Source organism: Neophocaena asiaeorientalis, unplaced genomic scaffold (genome assembly GCF_003031525.2).
Source record: "Neophocaena asiaeorientalis asiaeorientalis breed wild unplaced genomic scaffold, Neophocaena_asiaeorientalis_V1.1 scaffold115, whole genome shotgun sequence".
Classification (NCBI taxonomy): Eukaryota; Metazoa; Chordata; class Mammalia; order Artiodactyla; family Phocoenidae; genus Neophocaena; species Neophocaena asiaeorientalis.
Window position 1 is genome coordinate 1,712,476 of NW_020173132.1, and position 9,877 is coordinate 1,722,352.

A 9,877-nucleotide genomic window follows, 5' to 3' on the forward strand; every position below is an offset into this window, starting at 1 on the left:
CAATGCAACTCCTACCAAAATTCCAGCAGCACTGTTCACAGAAACTGAACAAAGAATTCTAACATTTCTGTGGTCCACAAAGGATCCCGAACAGCCAAGGGGATCCTGAGAAAGGAGAGCAGCAGCTGGAGGAAACTCACTGCCTGACTTCAAACCATATTACAAAGATACATTAAGCAAACAGTGTAGAAATAGCACAGAAAGAGGCCCACGGACCAGAGGGACAGAACAGAGCCCAGAAATAAGCCCACACACGTGGTCAGTTAACTGATGCCAAAGCTGCCAAGGACATACATCAGGGAAAGGACACTCCCCTCAATAAACTGCCTGGAAAATGGAACATCACAAGCCCAAGAGGGACATTGGACAACGTCTGCACCACACACAATACTCACTGAAACCCACAATTTTCCACGCCAAGCCCTTCCTCCACTGGGTCCTCTGAAGACTAACCAGCCCCACCCCAGCCCCCAGCAGTCAGCCACACACATGAAGCTTCTCCCTCATGTTTCCTCACCTCTTCTCCCCACAGCGGCACCTCCCAGCCGGGCCTGAGGAAACCGAGCTCGTCTCAATGTGGATGCAGGCCCACACTGTCCTGAAGCCAAACCCCTGGCTGGTCCGGAAGAGACCAGGCTCCAGTCAGCTGTGCAGGGAGCCAAGTCTGATGAAAGAACAGGCAGGGGCTGCACTAGTAAGAGGGGTGGGCTTGTCGCCTTCTGCTGGCAACCTAGCAAATGCAGGCCTCACCCTCTCCAGTTCAGTGGAGCCAAGCCCTGCGCTGGCCATCCTGCTGCAGCCACTAAATTTTGAAACTTCAAAATGAAGGAGGCAAATATCCCATGACATCTCAATAAAGAGTTACAGAGCAATAAGAAACCATATACAATGAAATGAATGTAGACACAAACTTTACAACTTACACCACCAAATGTCATTCAAAATTGTCCACAGACAGGTTTAAAAACAGAAAACTATAAATATTACAGAAGAAAACCTACACAGCCACGGGTTTGGTCAGAAAGATCATGAGCTTTGGCTTCTAACATACAACAGGAAAAGCCCACAAATAAAAGGAAAAATAATAACGTACTTCATAAAATTAAAAAATTTCTATTCAGTGAACTACTTTATTCAGAAAACCAAGAGAAGCAATAACCTGGGAGAAAAAATATTTGCAAAACATATATCTGATAAAGAATTTGTACGCACATTATTACAACTATAAAGCAAACACTTTCATTACAAATGGGTAAAGATCTGAACAGACACCTGGCCAGAGAAGATAAACAGATAATCAATAAGTGGACAAAAACATGATCAACATGATGGGACGGACAGACGGCCTCCTGAGATCCAGTCTGGCAGTACTTTCCAAGCCAAACGGGTCCCACACCTTGAGAGCCATCTATCACGCCTCCAGTATTCACATAACTGCTTTGAAAAACAGTATCCAAACAAAAGCAAGGATGCTATTATGCACAGAACTTCTACTCATAATGTCTAAACCTCACAGGAATCAGGATGCCTTCAGAAGATGAATGCATAAGCTAATTGCGTACACCCATGTGAAGGGGAGCAGAATATGACACCCCAAAATATGGAATTTCAAGAGAACCTAAGGAGCTAAAACAATTTTTAGAAAGAAAATCAAAGTTGGAGGCTCACACTTCCCAATATCAAATGTTAATATAAAGCAACAGCAACTACAACATGGTGACACTGGCATAAAGATATACATAGAGATGAATGGAACTGAATACAGATCCCAGAAATAAACTCACCTATCTAGGATGAACTGATTTTAGGTAACAGTCAACAAAATTAAATTGGGGGAAAACAGTGTTTTCAACAAGTGGTCCTAAGCAATTGGCTATCCACATGCAGAAGAATGAAACTGGACCCTTGCCTCATACCACATAGAAAAATTAATTCAAAACAGGTAACAGGGGCTTCCCTGGTGGCGCAGTGGTTGAGAGTCTGCCTGCCAATGCAGGGGACACGGGTTCGTGCCCCAGTCCGGGAAGATCCCACATGCCACGGAGCGGCTGGGCCCGTGAGCCATGGCCGCTGAGCCTGCGCATCCGGAGCCTGTGCTCTGCGTCGGGAGAGACTACGGCAGTGAGAGGCCCGCATACGGCAAAAAAACAAAAAACAGATAACAGGCTTAAATGTAGTAAATTACAGTCAATCCCCTATATTCACGGGTTCTACATCTGTGGATTCCACCAACTCCAGACAGAAAATATTAGAAAAAAAATTACGGTAAGTTTCAAAAGGCAAAATTTGAATTTGCCATGTGCCAGCAACTATTTACATAGCATTTACACTGTATTTACAACATTTATGTAGCATTTACATTGTATTAGTTATAATAAGTAATCTAGAGATAATTTAAAGTGTACAGGAAGATGTGCCCAGGTTATATGCAAATACTATACTTTTTTTTTTTTTAACATCTTTATTGGAGTATAATTGCTTTACAATGGTGCTATACCCTTTTATACAAGACTTCAGCATCCATGGATTTTGTTGTCCCTGGGTGTTCTGGAACCAATCCCCCACAGACATCAAGGGACTACTGTATAATCTCTTCAATAAAACATGGGAATTAATCTTCATAACCTTGGATTTAGCAATGGTGTCTTAGATCTGACACCAAAGCACAAGCAACAAAAGAAAAAACAGGTAAATTGGATTTCTTTAAAATTACAGACTTTTTGCAACAAAAGATGCAATCCAGAAAGTGAAAAGACAGCCCACAGAACGGAAGAAAATATTTACACATTACGTACTGATGAGTCTTTAACCAAATTACATCGAGAACTGTTACAACTCATCAACAAAAAGACAACCCAATTTTAAAGATGGACAAAGGACCTGAATAGTTCTCCACACAAGACATACAAATGGTCAACGAGCAGATGAAAAGATGTCAAACATCATTAGTCATGATTGAAATGCAAAGTAAAACCACAATGCAATAACTCCTTCACACATTCTAAAACCGTTATAATCAAGAAAGCTAAAAATAACAAATCTTGGCAACAATGTAGAGAATTTAAAACCCTTAAATATTACTTGTGTAAAGGTAAAATGGTGCCACTTATGTTTACAATATAAATATACAAATACCATATCGTTCAAAAACTCCACTTCTAGATATACATAGGCCAGAGTTGAAAACAGGTGCTCATACAGAATCCTAAAGAAAATGGGGTAGATCCATAAACTGCCATATTATTCCACCATAAAATTTATAAAGTATAATGGTGCAGCCTCTGTGGAAAACAGTATAGCCGTTCCTCAAAAAATTCAACACAGAATTAAGGTATGATCCATTAATTCCACATCAGAGTATATACTCAACAGATTGAAAGCAGAGACTGAAAGAGATATTTGTACATCCATATTCATAATAGCATTAAAACAACAGCAAAAGGTGGAAGTGACCCAAGTGTCCCCTGATGAATGGATAAACTAACTGTATCGTACACAGGATGGAATATTATTTAGCCTTAAAAACTAAGGAAATTCTGACACACGCTACGATGTACGTGAACCCTGAAGTCATTCTGACAAGTGAAATAACCCTGTCACAAAAGGTCAAACATGATATGATTCCACTTATACGAGGTACCCAGGCAAACCGTATACTTAAAAACCATTTAAATGGAACATGTTATGTAATGTATGTTTAATCACAACAAAAAATCCGTGAAGTACCAACACATGTTACCAATACGGATGAACACTGAAAACACCCTTTGTTAAAAAATAAAAATAAAAAAGCCATATAGAAAAAGCCAACCAGATCACATACTCACCTTGTGCTCTTTAAATCCATCAAAGTTGTGAAAATGAGAGAAAGTATCAGGAATGGTTCCCAGAAAAGAAAACTGGATCAGTATGGGAGAAGACATTTCCGTTGACTTGGGGCAGCTGGTGGAAGTTGAAGTGGGCCTGTGGATTGGATTCTAATGTGGAAACCATGATAATAATTTCCTCATTTGGTGCTTACCTGCGAGTTGCCTGGAAGAGTGCCCTGGTGTGGGTAAAACACACTGAAGTACTTCGTGTGGAGTGGCTAATGCAGTGAAGCAAGGACGGCTGGGGAATCTGAGGGTGCAGATACACAGGACTTTGTTCTGCTATTGGAGTTTTCTGTATGTTTGAAATTACTGGAAAGTAAATAACTTATCAAAACCGCACCAGAAAACCGGAGAAAACATCACACTTCCTAACAGAGGCCACGCCCTACCCAGATCCAGTCGTGGACCTAATTGCCCTCCTAGGAGTCCACGTGTAATTTATAAGCACTGTGGGAAGATTTGATTAGAAGCCATTGTGTCTTGCGTGCTGTGGACGACCTGGCTGTGAAAAAAGCAGTGGGATTTCCAAGTTCCAATTTTCTACATCATTCCACAAAAAAACTATTAGAACGAATCAACGAATTCAGTAAAGTTACAAAATCAATACATAAAAATCAACTGTATTTCTAAACACGAATCACAAACCATCAGAAAGAGAAAGAATCCAGTTTACAACTGCATCCCAAAGACCAAAATACCAAGGAACAGATTTAACCAATGACGTGAGAGACCTGCACACTGAAAACTTTAAGACCTTGATGAAGAAACTGCGGAAGACACAAATCAGTGGAAAGACACCCCGTGCTCGTGGGGCGGAAGAATACTGCTAAAATGGCCGTTCTGCCCAAAGCAGGTTGCGCCATGAATGCAGGCCTTGCCTAACCTCCGATGGTGTTTGTCACAGAAACGGAGCAAATCCTCCTAATGTCTGTGTGGAGCCACAAAGGACCCCAAAGGGCCCAGGCGACCCTGAGAAAGGAGAACAGGCTGGAGGCACCTCCCTCCCTGACTTCACACTACATGGCGAAGCTACAGTCACCAAAACAGTGCGGAACTGGCTCAAAACAGACGCACAGACCAGAGGGACGGGACACAGAGCCCAGGATCCAACCCACACGGGCGGGGTCCGTTAATTTACGACAAGGGGGGCCAAGGACACACCGAGGGGAACGGCAGCCCCACGGTAAACGGTGCTGGGAAGACTGCACACCCCATAACCCACGCGGCTCCACCGCACACCAGCCTGACCGAAAACCCAGCTTTGCACACCAAGCCCTTCTGGGTAGCACGAAGACGGACCCCCCGCCGCCAGCCGTCAGTCGCCCCCAGGAAGCTTCTCCCCACTTTTCCCCAATTTTCCTCACCTTTTCCTCCCGGCGTCGCCTGCGACCTCAGGAAACCCAGCTCCCGTCAGCGTGGACACGGCCCCGTGTTGTCGTGAAGCCGAAACCCCAGCGAGTCTTGAGGAGACCGAGCTCCTGTCAGCAGAGACGCTGAGCCCAGCGTCCCAACCGCAGCACTGCCGTCGACTGAGGAGACACAACTCCTCTCAGCTGCGCTCAGAGCCGAGTCCGCGGGGAACGCGCATGCGCCGTGAGTCAGAGAGGCGGGCTCGGCGCCACCCTGTGGTCCGTGCGGGAAGTGCAGGCCGCGCCTCCCTCACGGGTCAGAGTTCACGCCCTTCTCTTCCTGCACTACGTGGAAGACACTCTATAAATGGCAATACTGTAGCTGTCGTGAGCTTCTGGCAGATGCTCCGGATGACTTCATCGAGTCAGAAGGTCAGATTCCATTCAGGCTGAGATGTGGTAAGTCACACTTTCTAAATGACCTTCCAGCTCCATTCTGAAGAGCTCTCTTATAATCACCTATTCCGTTTTGATTCTGCCTTCACGAGTACAAGAATCCAAGCTCAAGAGCCTACACACTGTATGACCCCATTTGTATGACGTTCTGGAAAAGGCAAACTAAGAGATGGCAAACAGATCACGCCATAAGTTCAGATACCTTAGCGATGGACCTGTCTAAACCACAGATTTTTACGGTTCCACGAGTCAACTGAAACCTATTCAAATCAAGCAATCAAGGAAGTGGGAGTGTCACAGGGTAGAATACACGTAATCTAAAATGTATGAAAAAGCTCACTGTCAGTAACTGTAGAAATGAACTTTAGAAATGAACAGAACGTCTAGACTAAAGGCAAAATGTGCTGTACGTAAACAGCAGACTCTATTTTATAAAGTTCTTTCCCATGGGGGTAGGAGCTAAGAATATTGAAACGGCTATATCTGTGATCTGGAATAGAACAAGCAATGAATTAAATAAACGGACTTGGGCATGAGAACAGATGCTTGAGGGATCATAGTTCTTACAACACAGTCATTCTCTGGGGCATTATTTCCGAATTCTGTAGTGTAGACGTTGTGTATCTACAAATCTCCATAGATGTGTGACTTTTTGATTTGGTAAGAAGGCCTTCTGCATACACTTTAGTTGGAGTAGGCTGGTTCAGATGAAAACCTGCTAAAGTACTTTCTAAAGTATTCCTATATATTTATACGGAATTTCTAAAGTAAGTCTATATTGTTTACAGTATAAGATACTAGCTCTTATAGTATCTGGTTTATTGTGAGAATCTACCTTTATGACAGAAATTATCTTAGGAGACGTCAAGGAATCAAGTAATTCATGTACTTGTTCATGTTTAAATAGTACCTGAAGAGTCTGAGAAGCTTTTTTGTTTCTATATTATTTCAAAGAAGCAAATTGTTCTAAAATCGAACCTGTTACTGGTGTATAGATTTACCATTTTATTTAGACAATTTGGCATGTCCTAAAAAGTGTCATAGGTCAGTTCAACTTAACTTTTAGTAAGAAATTAGGTTCAGTAGGCGTGTCTAGACTACTTATTTTAGTGAACACATATTTTTCTGTTATATGTTTAATTTAAAAGCAACCAGAGCAAAAATAGTAAGTCAGATTCTGGTTTTGGAGTGTCCATAAATTCCGTTCTGAGCATGAACAATTCCTTAATTACAGATATACAGTCACATGATTTCCCTTTATGGGTGTTAGAGAATTATTGGATGAAAAGTGTTATATCACCATCAACAGATGAATGGATAAAGAAGATGTAGTATGTATATGCTATGGAATATTTCTCAGCCATAAGAAAGAATGAAATCCTGCCATTTATGACAACGTGGATGGACCTAGAGGGTATTATGCTAAGGGAAATAAGTTGGACAGAGAAAGACAAATACTGTACGATTTTACTTATATGTGGAATCTGAAAAACACAACAAATGAACAAACATAACAAAACAGACTCATAGATACAGAGAACAAACTGGTGGTCACCAGAGGGAATGCGGTGGGAAGATGGGTGAAATAGGTGAAGGGGATTATGAGGTACAAACTTCCAGTTATAAAATAACTAAGTCACAGGGTTGTAACATAGAACACAGGGAATGTAGTCAATAATATTGTAACACCTTTGTATGGTGACAGATAGGAACCAGAATGACACGGTGATCAATTTGTAATGTATATAACATTGAATCACTATGTTGTATACTTGAAACTAATGTAATATTGTGTGTCAACTATATTTCAAATTTTTAAAAAAGGAAAAATGGAAAGCTGTATTGTTCATAAATAATTATAGGCTATTTCCCTTGAGAGTATAGATGAAGAGCACGGAATTTCAGGATACAAGGTTTCCCTGTAAGCAGCACTACTGAACAGATTTTAGACAGTTTTCCTTGTGTTTCTTTTTTCTTGTTCTTTTTTTTTAACAGGGGAAAGCGTGAATGCAGTCCCCTACTATGACAAATTATGCAGTCGAGTTTCTTACATTTGGGGAAATCGCAGGGGTCAGCCCATCCAGAGTGCAATGGATAAGCCTCAACCTGGGAAAACCACCTTCGTGATCATGGTATCTCCCCTGCCAGGTAAGTATCCTTGCGTTTCTTAACCATTATGGGTCATTGGTTCCTTTAATGGCCTTCCTGTTCACAATATTTACACATATTCTTGTCTAGGGGCTCCCAATTAGAGCACAAAGTTTTGCTCTTTTTTTTTTCCTGTAGAGGAGTTATTTTGCCTAGAGAGCCAAAAATTTCTATCAATTATCAGCTTATTTTCTAAATCTTTCCCAAAATGTCCTTGCACACTTATTGGAATGAGGAGGTGATGGTTAAAGGGTTCAGAGTTTCATTATGCAAGATAAATAAGTTCCGGAGATCTGCTATACAGCATAGTGCCTACACCTAAAACTATGGTAGCACATATTTAAAATATGCTAAGAGAATAGGGCAGATCTTGTGTCACATGTTCTCGTCACATCAAGCAGTAACGAGAACAATAATAACAGTAGTATTATAGGAGGCAGAATGAAGCTTTGGGGGGCGATAGTATGTTTATGGCCTTGATATTGATGATGGTTTCGTGACCTTGGTATTAATGATCATTTAATGTCTATACACTAATCCCCAAACTCAATGAGTTGTATGCATTAAATATGTACAGCTTTTCTTTTGCACAGCAAAGGAAACCATAAGCAAGACGAAAAGACAACCCTCAGAATGGGAGAAAATATTTGCAAACGAACCAACTGACAAAGGATTAATCTCCAAACTATACAAGCAGCTCATGCAGCTCAATATCAAATAAACAAACAACCCAGTCCAAAAATGGGCAGAAGACCTAAATAGAGATTTCTCCAAAGAAGATATACGGACTGCCAACAAACACATGAAAGGACGCTCAACATCACTAATCATTAGAGAAATGCAAATCGAAACTACCATGAGATATCATCTCACACCAGTCAGAATGGCCATCATCAAAAAATCTACAAACAATAAATGCTGGAGGGGGTGTGGAGAAAAGGGAACCCTCCTACACTGTTGGTGGGAATGTGAATTGATACAGCCACTATGGAGAACAGTATGGAGGTTCCTTAAAAAACTAAAAATAGAACCACCATATGACCCAGCAATCCCACTACCGGGCATATACCCTGAGAAAACCATAATTCAAAAAGAGTCATGTACCACAGTGTTCACTGCAGCACTATTTACTGCAGCACTATTTACAATAGCCAGGATGTGGAAGCAACCTAAGTGTCCATCGACACATGAATGGATAAAGAAGATGTGGCACATATATACAATGGAATATTAGTCAGCCATAAAAGGAAATGAAATTGAGTTATTTGTAGTGAGGTGGATGGACTTAGAATCGGTCCTACAGAGTGAAGTAAGTCAGAAAGAGAAAAACAAATCCCGTATGCTAACACATATACATGGAATCTAAAAACAAAAAAGAAATGGTTCTGAAGAACCTAGGGGCAGGACAGGAATAAAGATGCAGACGTAGAGAATGGACTTGAGGATGCGGGGAGGGGGAAGGGTGAGCTGGGACGAAGTAAGAGGGTGGCATGGACATATATACACTACCAAATGTAAAACAGATAGCTAGTGGGAAACAGCCGCATAGCACAGGGAGATCAGCTTGGTGCTTTGTGACCACCTAGAGGGGAGGGATAGTGATGGTGGGAGGGAAATACAAGAGGGAGGGGATATGGAGATATATGTATACATACAGCTGATTCACTTTGTTATACAGCAGAAACTAAAACACCATTGTAAAGCAATTATACTCCAATAAAGAAGTTAAAAAAATGTCTCTTAGCTAAGTAAAAATTCTAAGAGGGCTTACCACTTAATCTTCTCTACTAAAAATAATGTAAACTCTTCCATGATAAGTTATCTCAAAAAATAAATGACTTCTCCATGTTAAAAAAAAAATATGTACAGCTTTTTATAAGTCCACCCCAGTAAAATGATTTTTTTTAAAAAAGAAGCTAGGCACAAAGGACCTCACACTGTATAATTTCATTCACATGAAATGCCCAGAGAAGGCAAATCTGCAGATATAAAAAGTAGATTAGTGGTTGCCAAGGGCTGGGGAGGATAGGAGACCCAGAGGTGACAGCAAAT

At 41.3% G+C, this 9,877-nt stretch overlaps 1 non-coding gene across 1 annotated transcript; it reads right to left on the minus strand.

Annotated features, from left to right (window-relative positions):
• Nucleotides 1-7,669: 7,669 nt before the first annotated feature.
• Nucleotides 7,670-7,833, minus strand: LOC112399141 (U1 spliceosomal RNA). The gene has a single exon (XR_003003177.1). It is a non-coding gene; the product is annotated as a U1 spliceosomal RNA (small nuclear RNA).
• Nucleotides 7,834-9,877: the final 2,044 nt, after the last annotated feature.